Source organism: Staurois parvus, unplaced genomic scaffold, assembly GCF_062004578.1.
Source record: "Staurois parvus isolate SC_StPar_1 unplaced genomic scaffold, SC_StPar_1.0 ptg000662l, whole genome shotgun sequence".
NCBI lineage: Eukaryota > Metazoa > Chordata > Amphibia > Anura > Ranidae > Staurois > Staurois parvus.
Window position 1 is genome coordinate 528,574 of NW_028318458.1, and position 12,371 is coordinate 540,944.

General features: G+C 47.4%; 12 non-coding genes across 12 annotated transcripts; all 12 read left to right on the forward strand.

Moving 5' to 3' along the window:
• The first annotated feature begins 30 nt into the window (after nucleotides 1-30).
• Nucleotides 31-103, forward strand: TRNAR-ACG (transfer RNA arginine (anticodon ACG)). The gene has a single exon. It is a non-coding gene; the product is annotated as a tRNA-Arg (tRNA).
• Nucleotides 104-111: 8 nt separating this feature from the next.
• On the forward strand, nucleotides 112-183 carry TRNAH-GUG (transfer RNA histidin (anticodon GUG)). The gene has a single exon. It is a non-coding gene; the product is annotated as a tRNA-His (tRNA).
• Nucleotides 184-1,099: 916 nt separating this feature from the next.
• On the forward strand, nucleotides 1,100-1,172 carry TRNAR-ACG (transfer RNA arginine (anticodon ACG)). The gene has a single exon. It is a non-coding gene; the product is annotated as a tRNA-Arg (tRNA).
• Nucleotides 1,173-1,180: 8 nt separating this feature from the next.
• On the forward strand, nucleotides 1,181-1,252 carry TRNAH-GUG (transfer RNA histidin (anticodon GUG)). The gene has a single exon. It is a non-coding gene; the product is annotated as a tRNA-His (tRNA).
• A 908-nt stretch (nucleotides 1,253-2,160) lies between these two features.
• On the forward strand, nucleotides 2,161-2,233 carry TRNAR-ACG (transfer RNA arginine (anticodon ACG)). The gene has a single exon. It is a non-coding gene; the product is annotated as a tRNA-Arg (tRNA).
• An 8-nt stretch (nucleotides 2,234-2,241) lies between these two features.
• Nucleotides 2,242-2,313, forward strand: TRNAH-GUG (transfer RNA histidin (anticodon GUG)). The gene has a single exon. It is a non-coding gene; the product is annotated as a tRNA-His (tRNA).
• Nucleotides 2,314-3,229: 916 nt separating this feature from the next.
• On the forward strand, nucleotides 3,230-3,302 carry TRNAR-ACG (transfer RNA arginine (anticodon ACG)). Its single transcript has one exon. It is a non-coding gene; the product is annotated as a tRNA-Arg (tRNA).
• Nucleotides 3,303-3,310: 8 nt separating this feature from the next.
• TRNAH-GUG (transfer RNA histidin (anticodon GUG)) lies at nucleotides 3,311-3,382 on the forward strand. Its single transcript has one exon. It is a non-coding gene; the product is annotated as a tRNA-His (tRNA).
• Nucleotides 3,383-4,290: 908 nt separating this feature from the next.
• Nucleotides 4,291-4,363, forward strand: TRNAR-ACG (transfer RNA arginine (anticodon ACG)). Its single transcript has one exon. It is a non-coding gene; the product is annotated as a tRNA-Arg (tRNA).
• An 8-nt stretch (nucleotides 4,364-4,371) lies between these two features.
• On the forward strand, nucleotides 4,372-4,443 carry TRNAH-GUG (transfer RNA histidin (anticodon GUG)). Its single transcript has one exon. It is a non-coding gene; the product is annotated as a tRNA-His (tRNA).
• A 916-nt stretch (nucleotides 4,444-5,359) lies between these two features.
• Nucleotides 5,360-5,432, forward strand: TRNAC-ACA (transfer RNA cysteine (anticodon ACA)). The gene has a single exon. It is a non-coding gene; the product is annotated as a tRNA-Cys (tRNA).
• Nucleotides 5,433-5,440: 8 nt separating this feature from the next.
• Nucleotides 5,441-5,512, forward strand: TRNAH-GUG (transfer RNA histidin (anticodon GUG)). Its single transcript has one exon. It is a non-coding gene; the product is annotated as a tRNA-His (tRNA).
• The last annotated feature ends 6,859 nt before the right edge of the window (nucleotides 5,513-12,371 follow it).

A 12,371-nucleotide genomic window follows, 5' to 3' on the forward strand; every position in this document is an offset into this window, starting at 1 on the left:
CAAAGGAAGTTTGGCAAACATCCAGCAGCAGGGCCAGTGGCGCAATGGATAACGCGTCTGACTACGGATCAGAAGATTGTATGTTCGACTCTTACCTGGCTCATCACATGGGCCGTGATCGTATAGTGGTTAGTACTCTGCGTTGTGGCCGCAGCAACCCCGGTTCGAATCCGGGTCACGGCAGCTTTTTACGGCGCAGCTGCCGGGCAAGATTCACAGAGGGGATTCTGTAGGCCAGATCTGCATTGGATAGAAGCAGAGGAGGCATCGCAGATCGAAAGTGAGCCCTGATAAATTGTACTTTGCACTGCCTCGTTGCTGTTTCATAGGGGGCTCGTCTGCCGCCCTGGGCTAGTAACCAAGTTAGGCAAAATAGAGAACAATGTTTCGAACAAATTAAATCCATCGAGAACTTTTAAGAACCCAACCTTCCCAATGCTAACACTCGCATACACGCACTTTGGAAGTACCTACGGCAACGCCGTTTGCTCTACACATATTTGCTATCCCTGCGCACACTAGAGATAGATGGATGATTCAATTTAGGGTCATCATGGAAGCATAACTCTAAAGTGAAGAGTTGGAACTTTTTTTAATGCACTGCCTTTTTTACACTGGTTCGGTACCACAGTTCTTGGTGGTTTTACAAGTGCACCCCATTTTAAAACTAAGATATGTTTGGTATTTCTTAAAGCAGGAAAGTCGCATATTTCATGGAAAATGTTGAGATTATTTGGTTGTTGCAAATGCAAGGGGAGTAAGACATTTCCTGTGTTCTCGCTTGAAGCTTCCTTTCTGAACTCGTTATCAAAGTCGCTTTCCAAGCTTGAATTTTTGGGCAGGTTAAGAAACCTTGGCAAAGCAAGATGTTTGTGATCAAATATCTTGGCCAATCGGAAGCTGGCATTGTTTTTTTGGACAGATTCATTGCAAATATCTGGTCTTGGCTTGGGCAAGTTCATTGGAGGTTTTAGCAATGTTCTCTGGATTAGAGATCCTCCAGAAAGCCAGTGGTTTGCATTGAAACGGCCACCATGGTGCCTTGTGGTCCAGCGGTTGGAATGAGCATCAAAGGAAGTTTGGCAAACATCCAGCAGCAGGGCCAGTGGCGCAATGGATAACGCGTCTGACTACGGATCAGAAGATTGTAGGTTCGACTCCTACCTGGCTCGTCACATGGGCCGTGATCGTATAGTGGTTAGTACTCTGCGTTGTGGCCGCAGCAACCCCGGTTCGAATCCGGGTCACGGCAGCTTTTTACGGTGCAGCTGCTGGGCAAGATTCACAGAGGGGATTCTGTAGGCCAGATCTGCATTGGATAGGAGGCATCGCAGCTCGAAAGTGAGCCCTGATAAATTGTACTTTGCACTGCCTCGTTGCTGTTTCATAGGGGGCTCGTCTGCCGCCCTGGGCTAGTAACCAAGTTAGGCAAAATAGAGAACAATGTTTCGAACAAATTAAATCCATCGAGAACTTTTAAGAACCCAACCTTCCCAATGCTAACACTCGCATACACGCACTTTGGAAGTACCTACGGCAACACCGTTTGCTCTACACATATTTGCTATCCCTGCGCACACTAGAGATAGATGGATGATTCAATTTAGGGTCATCATGGAAGCATAACTCTAAAGTGAAGAGTTGGAACTTTTTTTAATGCACTGCCTTTTTTACACTGGTTCGGTACCACAGTTCTTGGTGGTTTTACAAGTGCACCCCATTTTAAAACTAAGATATGTTTGGTATTTCTTAAAGCAGGAAAGTCGCATATTTCATGGAAAATGTTGAGATTATTTGGTTGTTGCAAATGCAAGGGGAGTAAGACATTTCCTGTGTTCTCGCTTGAAGCTTCCTCTCTGAACTCGTTATCAAAGTCGCTTTCCAAGCTTGAATTTTTGGGCAGGTTAAGAAACCTTGGCAAAGCAAGATGTTTGTGATCAAATATCTTGGCCAATCGGAAGCTGGCATTGTTTTTTTGGACAGATTCATTGCAAATATCTGGTCTTGGCTTGGGCAAGTTCATTGGAGGTTTTAGCAATGTTCTCTGGATTAGAGATCCTCCAGAAAGCCAGTGGTTTGCATTGAAACGGCCACCATGGTGCCTTGTGGTCCAGCGGTTGGAATGAGCATCAAAGGAAGTTTGGCAAACATCCAGCAGCAGGGCCAGTGGCGCAATGGATAACGCGTCTGACTACGGATCAGAAGATTGTATGTTCGACTCTTACCTGGCTCATCACATGGGCCGTGATCGTATAGTGGTTAGTACTCTGCGTTGTGGCCGCAGCAACCCCGGTTCGAATCCGGGTCACGGCAGCTTTTTACGGCGCAGCTGCCGGGCAAGATTCACAGAGGGGATTCTGTAGGCCAGATCTGCATTGGATAGAAGCAGAGGAGGCATCGCAGATCGAAAGTGAGCCCTGATAAATTGTACTTTGCACTGCCTCGTTGCTGTTTCATAGGGGGCTCGTCTGCCGCCCTGGGCTAGTAACCAAGTTAGGCAAAATAGAGAACAATGTTTCGAACAAATTAAATCCATCGAGAACTTTTAAGAACCCAACCTTCCCAATGCTAACACTCGCATACACGCACTTTGGAAGTACCTACGGCAACGCCGTTTGCTCTACACATATTTGCTATCCCTGCGCACACTAGAGATAGATGGATGATTCAATTTAGGGTCATCATGGAAGCATAACTCTAAAGTGAAGAGTTGGAACTTTTTTTAATGCACTGCCTTTTTTACACTGGTTCGGTACCACAGTTCTTGGTGGTTTTACAAGTGCACCCCATTTTAAAACTAAGATATGTTTGGTATTTCTTAAAGCAGGAAAGTCGCATATTTCATGGAAAATGTTGAGATTATTTGGTTGTTGCAAATGCAAGGGGAGTAAGACATTTCCTGTGTTCTCGCTTGAAGCTTCCTTTCTGAACTCGTTATCAAAGTCGCTTTCCAAGCTTGAATTTTTGGGCAGGTTAAGAAACCTTGGCAAAGCAAGATGTTTGTGATCAAATATCTTGGCCAATCGGAAGCTGGCATTGTTTTTTTGGACAGATTCATTGCAAATATCTGGTCTTGGCTTGGGCAAGTTCATTGGAGGTTTTAGCAATGTTCTCTGGATTAGAGATCCTCCAGAAAGCCAGTGGTTTGCATTGAAACGGCCACCATGGTGCCTTGTGGTCCAGCGGTTGGAATGAGCATCAAAGGAAGTTTGGCAAACATCCAGCAGCAGGGCCAGTGGCGCAATGGATAACGCGTCTGACTACGGATCAGAAGATTGTAGGTTCGACTCCTACCTGGCTCGTCACATGGGCCGTGATCGTATAGTGGTTAGTACTCTGCGTTGTGGCCGCAGCAACCCCGGTTCGAATCCGGGTCACGGCAGCTTTTTACGGTGCAGCTGCTGGGCAAGATTCACAGAGGGGATTCTGTAGGCCAGATCTGCATTGGATAGGAGGCATCGCAGCTCGAAAGTGAGCCCTGATAAATTGTACTTTGCACTGCCTCGTTGCTGTTTCATAGGGGGCTCGTCTGCCGCCCTGGGCTAGTAACCAAGTTAGGCAAAATAGAGAACAATGTTTCGAACAAATTAAATCCATCGAGAACTTTTAAGAACCCAACCTTCCCAATGCTAACACTCGCATACACGCACTTTGGAAGTACCTACGGCAACACCGTTTGCTCTACACATATTTGCTATCCCTGCGCACACTAGAGATAGATGGATGATTCAATTTAGGGTCATCATGGAAGCATAACTCTAAAGTGAAGAGTTGGAACTTTTTTTAATGCACTGCCTTTTTTACACTGGTTCGGTACCACAGTTCTTGGTGGTTTTACAAGTGCACCCCATTTTAAAACTAAGATATGTTTGGTATTTCTTAAAGCAGGAAAGTCGCATATTTCATGGAAAATGTTGAGATTATTTGGTTGTTGCAAATGCAAGGGGAGTAAGACATTTCCTGTGTTCTCGCTTGAAGCTTCCTCTCTGAACTCGTTATCAAAGTCGCTTTCCAAGCTTGAATTTTTGGGCAGGTTAAGAAACCTTGGCAAAGCAAGATGTTTGTGATCAAATATCTTGGCCAATCGGAAGCTGGCATTGTTTTTTTGGACAGATTCATTGCAAATATCTGGTCTTGGCTTGGGCAAGTTCATTGGAGGTTTTAGCAATGTTCTCTGGATTAGAGATCCTCCAGAAAGCCAGTGGTTTGCATTGAAACGGCCACCATGGTGCCTTGTGGTCCAGCGGTTGGAATGAGCATCAAAGGAAGTTTGGCAAACATCCAGCAGCAGGGCCAGTGGCGCAATGGATAACGCGTCTGACTACGGATCAGAAGATTGTAGGTTCGACTCTTACCTGGCTCATCACATGGGCCGTGATCGTATAGTGGTTAGTACTCTGCGTTGTGGCCGCAGCAACCCCGGTTCGAATCCGGGTCACGGCAGCTTTTTACGGCGCAGCTGCCGGGCAAGATTCACAGAGGGGATTCTGTAGGCCAGATCTGCATTGGATAGAAGCAGAGGAGGCATCGCAGATCGAAAGTGAGCCCTGATAAATTGTACTTTGCACTGCCTCGTTGCTGTTTCATAGGGGGCTCGTCTGCCGCCCTGGGCTAGTAACCAAGTTAGGCAAAATAGAGAACAATGTTTCGAACAAATTAAATCCATCGAGAACTTTTAAGAACCCAACCTTCCCAATGCTAACACTCGCATACACGCACTTTGGAAGTACCTACGGCAACGCCGTTTGCTCTACACATATTTGCTATCCCTGCGCACACTAGAGATAGATGGATGATTCAATTTAGGGTCATCATGGAAGCATAACTCTAAAGTGAAGAGTTGGAACTTTTTTTAATGCACTGCCTTTTTTACACTGGTTCGGTACCACAGTTCTTGGTGGTTTTACAAGTGCACCCCATTTTAAAACTAAGATATGTTTGGTATTTCTTAAAGCAGGAAAGTCGCATATTTCATGGAAAATGTTGAGATTATTTGGTTGTTGCAAATGCAAGGGGAGTAAGACATTTCCTGTGTTCTCGCTTGAAGCTTCCTTTCTGAACTCGTTATCAAAGTCGCTTTCCAAGCTTGAATTTTTGGGCAGGTTAAGAAACCTTGGCAAAGCAAGATGTTTGTGATCAAATATCTTGGCCAATCGGAAGCTGGCATTGTTTTTTTGGACAGATTCATTGCAAATATCTGGTCTTGGCTTGGGCAAGTTCATTGGAGGTTTTAGCAATGTTCTCTGGATTAGAGATCCTCCAGAAAGCCAGTGGTTTGCATTGAAACGGCCACCATGGTGCCTTGTGGTCCAGCGGTTGGAATGAGCATCAAAGGAAGTTTGGCAAACATCCAGCAGCAGGGCCAGTGGCGCAATGGATAACGCGTCTGACTACAGATCAGAAGATTGTTGGTTCGACTCCTACCTGGCTCGTCACATGGGCCGTGATCGTATAGTGGTTAGTACTCTGCGTTGTGGCCGCAGCAACCCCGGTTCGAATCCGGGTCACGGCAGCTTTTTACGGTGCAGCTGCTGGGCAAGATTCACAGAGGGGATTCTGTAGGCCAGATCTGCATTGGATAGGAGGCATCGCAGCTCGAAAGTGAGCCCTGATAAATTGTACTTTGCACTGCCTCGTTGCTGTTTCATAGGGGGCTCGTCTGCCGCCCTGGGCTAGTAACCAAGTTAGGCAAAATAGAGAACAATGTTTCGAACAAATTAAATCCATCGAGAACTTTTAAGAACCCAACCTTCCCAATGCTAACACTCGCATACACGCACTTTGGAAGTACCTACGGCAACACCGTTTGCTCTACACATATTTGCTATCCCTGCGCACACTAGAGATAGATGGATGATTCAATTTAGGGTCATCATGGAAGCATAACTCTAAAGTGAAGAGTTGGAACTTTTTTTAATGCACTGCCTTTTTTACACTGGTTCGGTACCACAGTTCTTGGTGGTTTTACAAGTGCACCCCATTTTAAAACTAAGATATGTTTGGTATTTCTTAAAGCAGGAAAGTCGCATATTTCATGGAAAATGTTGAGATTATTTGGTTGTTGCAAATGCAAGGGGAGTAAGACATTTCCTGTGTTCTCGCTTGAAGCTTCCTCTCTGAACTCGTTATCAAAGTCGCTTTCCAAGCTTGAATTTTTGGGCAGGTTAAGAAACCTTGGCAAAGCAAGATGTTTGTGATCAAATATCTTGGCCAATCGGAAGCTGGCATTGTTTTTTTGGACAGATTCATTGCAAATATCTGGTCTTGGCTTGGGCAAGTTCATTGGAGGTTTTAGCAATGTTCTCTGGATTAGAGATCCTCCAGAAAGCCAGTGGTTTGCATTGAAACGGCCACCATGGTGCCTTGTGGTCCAGCGGTTGGAATGAGCATCAAAGGAAGTTTGGCAAACATCCAGCAGCAGGGCCAGTGGCGCAATGGATAACGCGTCTGACTACTGTCTTGGAAATTCGCTTTAACGAATTTCTCCTTACCGTGAGTACTCGCAGTTGGATGCGCAGAAATCCCCCATAAAGCTGTGCGAATCTCGCTTACCACGACTGCAGCCAAACTACACGATTCCTGCCCATCCAAATACTTTGGTTCTGTTGAATTTGTGGGTGATGGAGCTCCGTTACCCTGGAATGATCACACGACACTCTAAGGCTGGTTGCAACTCACATAAGGGGCTGATTTTAGGCTCAGCTCTCTGTTTTATTAAGAATACACACATGCCCCCCACATGAATAAAGTCAATCCCTCCCACCGAACAATACAATGGGGATTGCTTATACAGAGGATGTACATTCCAATTGGAGCATAGCCTTTGCTATTATCTATCACTGGTCCTCCCCCATGAACCTTCTGAGGTCAGCAGACTTCCTCCCCTTCCCCCCTATGAGCCATCTGAGGTCATATTTCCTGTCCTACTATCTTCTATTGGTATGTACATTCTCTGTACAAGCACTCTCTAAAAATATCAGTCTGTACCTGGATGGGCCCGATACGATCTTTATTAAAACACATCCATCCCAGATACAGTTTCAAGTTGGTAATGGGTTGTAAGATATGCATAAGCCTACACGTGGAGTTCACACCGCTTGCGCATTGCGTTATGAAGCCCACGTGGTACCATGCTGCTGATATGTGGATACAGGCCCACGGTCTACTGACAGCGGCATTCGCATGGAATGCCGTGGTGGTATACACGCCGGTCTATAAGCGCAGATCTGCCATCTCATCCATTACCAAGCCGAGTACTGTAATACATACATTGTACATGCGCATGGCCCAATTGCAGCCTTCAGAGCTTTAATTAAGCCACACGAGAGACATATGAATAACACGAATACATGACACATTTAAAGTTCGACCAACAATACAAAATTTCCATGACATTCCCTCCTGTTTTATCATATTCTCCTCGTGTCCCTTCTTGATCTTCTTCAGCTTGATGGGTGTAGTCTCAAACTTCAAAGAGTTCCTGTAGTTGTCCCTGAGAATAAAGCTCCACGGGGTACCTGAAACAACAAGACCCGACGCAGACTCGACGCAAACAGGCTTGATTGAAGCGATGATCCTCAAGAGCATTGGAACCTTCACTACAGGAAGGCTCTTGCAAAAACCACAAACAGACTTGTGGTATGAATAAAGCTTGTGATCCCACGGTGGTCTGGGGAGATCCAGCAATAGATTCTCAAATTGCCCCTGCAGACGGGGCCACACAAGGCTGGTCTCGACCCAGACAGTTTTCCAAATCGCAGACACAAACAATGATGAGGCTTGAAGCTTGCTTGAAGGTCTTGGAGAATGTGGTCTTCAGAGAGATAAATTAGAGGGAAGCCAGGACGTAATCTGTAGAGAAGGTGGATGGTTGGTGAGGTCTTCCTCCGATCAGTGGTTGGAGTGGGATCCCAGGAGCGGGCATGGAGATGTGGTCGTCTGCCCGAGCTTGGTTTACACGGTCGATGAGGCAACAGGAACATCTCACCGCGGCATATAAAAGGCAGATGAAAAAGAGAAGCATCAGGATATACACTCCCACTTCCTTCAACCAAGATCCGATGGAGAACAGGAAATCTCCCAATCCTCCCAAACCCTTGAACGGATTCCAACCCTCACTAGCTATAGCTCTAGCTTTTCCCTGTAGTTCACTAACTTTGTCCATATGGGCCTGGACCTTGTCATCGGTGTCTTCTATCCAAGTACAACAATCCTCTCCGATGAACTCACAGAACCCCCCTTTGGCGGCTAAAAGATAATCAAGGGCCATCTTCTCCTGAAGCACTAAAATTCCCATCTGCCGTTGTTCTTGGGCAATTTCTCTGACAGCCTCTACGGTCTCGTTAAACATACTATCCACGATGACAGAAAAATTGTTCAGGCGCTTCATAAGTTCTATTCCCCATCCTGTCCATGAGGGGAACCAAGCCCATGCCTGGTCGCCCTCAGAGAACAGCTCCCTGCGAACTCTCCCTGCCATCCTTACCTTCTTGTGGACCATCAACTCTTCATGGTCCATCACTACATAGGATGCGGGGACTAGCTTTATGAGGGCACACGAACCTTTCGCGTTCTGGGGAAATGTTCTATAGGCTGCCGAACCACACAGAAAATAGTATGGACCTGTCAGAGCAGAACAGGAGGAGTTCCTCGTTCGGCCTCTGGTACTGAGCAACAGTTGCACAGACTGGGGGATTGCTCCCTCAGTCTGCACATCACATCCGTCCTTCCAACACACGTGGTCTGGTCGGTCAGTGTGGTTACTCAGAAAGGAAGTCTGGTTAGTCAGATTGACAGTTATACCTCCCTCGCAGGTGGTAGTCCCAACAAACTTGTTACCTGTGCCAAAGCTGATGTTAAAGCACACCTGAGGGCTGCCTAGCTGCCCAGTTACCCATAATGGACTGGTGAGGGCCCTACAGGAGCTAGAGCTAATATTGGTGCTGAAACTGATGTTACCTGCTAAAAATGTGTCATTAAGTTCTACCGACAAATGTCTACGTGGGGGCTGACCAGGGGTCCCTTGCTTTTTCATGCCGACGCGGATGTCATATAGGGCATGAACAGCGGCCATTGCGGACATGTGATGACTGGGTGGGGGCTTTGAGCATACCCAACAGTTGGTTTTGTTGGCGGTTCTGGCTAAACGCAGGTGCATTTTAAATAAAAGGTTGGGGTATCTGCCATCTTTTCCTCCGTTCACACACATGTAAGACATACAAACAAAAAGAAAAAGGAAAATGACACCCCTCATTCTCTGGTGTAGCTGAGAAGCTTCTTGCAGTGGCTTGCGTGCACCCAGTTGTCTCGTCCCTCGAGCTTGAGTGAGGTAGGTGTCGTCAGCTGGACTTGGTATGGTCCGGTGAACCGTGGCTCGAGTCCGGTTCTTTGATGTTTCTTTAGGACGACCCAATCACCTGGCTCAATAGAAAGAACACCTGTTATTGTATTTGGATCGGGGAGCGATTCGCGAACCCGATGGTGTATCTTCTGCAGCTCCCGTTGCAGAGATTGCACATAACCTGTAAGCTGTGAATGCAAAGACAACAACTGTTGAGGAAAGTACAACCCTGTTTTGGGAGGTCCCCCAAACAACACCTCGTAGGGTGACAGCCCATGTGGTTGCCGAGGGGCATTCCGGATGGAATAGGGGGCAATGGGGAGACACTCAGGCCAAGGTTTTTGGGTATCGGAAGACGTTCAACCTTACCGCTACTCTCGGGGTGATATGGGGTGTGTCGCCGCTGACTCCAGTTCCACCAAAGAGATGCAGTCGTGTCCTTTGGAAGAGAGATTAGTAGTGGACAAAGAAGACATGTTAGCAGAAGAGGTGTTAGTATTGTTAGTCGTGTTGCAAAATTCAGCACTGTCATTGCTGTCCTCCCCCCCCTTCTCATCTTCCGACACAGGAAGAAGAGAAGCTGGGTTAAGAATAGTGCATCGTTTGATAGTGAGGTTAGTAGGGGTTAGGAGGGTTTTCCCCTGAGAGGGGTACCTTGCCTTGGATGTCCTGTTTTCGCAGGACCGTTCTTGCTGCACTGGTGTCGGTGAGGCAAGGGAGGGGATATTTTAATTCCTCTAGAAAAAGATGGATCTGGGCCGACACCGATTTGTCAACTTCCTATGAGAATTCATAGGAGTTACTTACCATGGTGGTCATAGGGGCGGAGGACTCATCAGGAATGAACTGCCACCGACCTTTAGGTAATTGGGGACAGCTCCTCCTCATGTGCCCCGTTTGGTGGCACTGGAAGCACCTGGGTGGGGGCCTATCCTTCCTGTGACCCAGATCCCTTGGTTTTTCGTGTGGGGTCTGGGACATAAGAACTTTGGCCTTGTCTTGTTTTCTTCTATCCATTTCCCTCTCTATTGCCGCAAGAGTGGAAAGGATAGCAGGGATAGACATCTCATTATATTCGGGTCGGGCCAGAACCAGCCTTTCCCGAATTTTAATATTGATGCCTTCCAAAAATTTGGCCCGCAACAGAATGTGCGTCGCGGTCACCTTTACCCCTTCAGTTGGAGCATCAGGTCCAACTTCCAGATCCGCATCCAGTGCCGTCTGCTTGAGACGGCGCCAGAAGCAGGCGCTTTCCTCATTAGGACCCTGGGTGAGCTTCATCATGTCCGTAGTGGAGGTAGCACCATACATTTCTGGAAGCTTTGCCTTTAGCTGTGTACAGAACTCTTTGCCCCCTGAAGTCATCTCCTCATGCGTGGTTATAGAGCACCCTGCAATCACTGTACTGGCCACTTCCATGCCCACCTTTGCCCGTAGGATCTGTGCACAATCTGACCCGCTCATACCATAGCTGAACTGGTTTTGTCCAAGCATTCGAGCAAATCCTCTCGGATTGACTCGATAGTCCGGGAGCTCAGCCAGAATAGTGCGGATCTCTGCCGGGGTGAAGGGGACATGCCAAACTACCCGTTCCCCTAAAGTCCGTTCCCCCCGTGCATTGGGAGGACCTTCAAATTGCTGCACCCTGACTGGATAGGCCTCGGTCCGGGAAGAGTGCAAGGGCTGACCCAGCATCATCGGTGGGCTTAGATTAACCACCTCGCTTACTGCACCTTCAGGTTTGAGGTCCCTCAGATCAGGGTATAGCTGGGGGGCAGGGGTCTGATCAGTGGTTCGTAGCGCTTTGATGCAATCCGCCCTGTTTTTTAACCGGGTGTCTATTCCCCTTGATTCACAGATAGTCTGCAAATCGGTTGTTGAGTAGGCTTCATAGTTGGAAACAGAAGGAGCTGGGGTGAAGCAGGGAGAAGGGAGAGGTAGAGGCAGAGGCTGAGGCATAGAGACAGAAGACACAGAAGGTATGTCAAGAGTGACGTCACTAACAGAAGAGACAGGTGCAGTTATACTTATCTCAGCCACTGTTGGTTGTTGGGGAACCCCAGTAGACCCTGATCCTGCCTGCCTTAGTAGAGTCAGCCCTGAAAGAGCTTCCTCCACCTCTGACACTGGATCCTCCTGTTTTATTCCCTCTGGAGGCCAGGTATACATCACCTGGTTCTTCCGGACAGACACCAGTTTATGTATGCCTTGCTTCCCTAATTGGATTGACCTGTGAAGCCATAGCTGTGCGATCTCTAGTTCTGACGCCTGCATCCGTGGTTCAAATTCAGAGATGAATTTTTCCCACCTCCATGCGTCAAATGTACCTTCCCGGGGAATTTCCCATCTGGTACCCTTCGACCATTTATTCCACCTTTTGAGGGGTTCTGTAGACTTCCCCCCCAAACTCACCTTCATCAGTTGTGCAGCTGTCCTTACCCTGAAGAGGGCTGGTTCCCCCTCTCTCTTCATGGACTGACTACTGCCCATCGTGACTAGTCACTGGTATATATCCCGCGTCCGGGTACCTGTTTACCCCCTGGAGCACTCGGTGGGATCCTACCGAGAGGCCTGATTCCACCACTTTCCCAGCACAGCGTAATTTATGTGATACTTATCGATCACCCGAAGCGCATCAAGTGGCGGTCAGACTGAGAGCACACCTCCCACTCCCACAGCGCAATTTGTGTGATCCTGACCACCCGAAGTGTTTGTGGTGACCAGGATTTCCCTGGACCGCCCACTCACACAGCGTAATTTATGTGGTTCTCATCACCCACTGTGTTTGGCAGGCCACACCGCACAATGATGAAAGTGGCTTTTCTCTCCCTGCACACAGTAGCTAACACAAGTCAAAACAAAAAGAGGGGTTCTTGGATGTTACTTAGGGGTCACTGGTTGGGCAGAAACCTGCTAACTGACCTTTAGGAAATTTGTGTAAAAAGAAAAAAAACTTTCCTAATACACACAGAAAAACCCTTTTTCAACCTGAAAAACTGTTAAAAAGGACAAAGTGGATCCTTATGAAAAA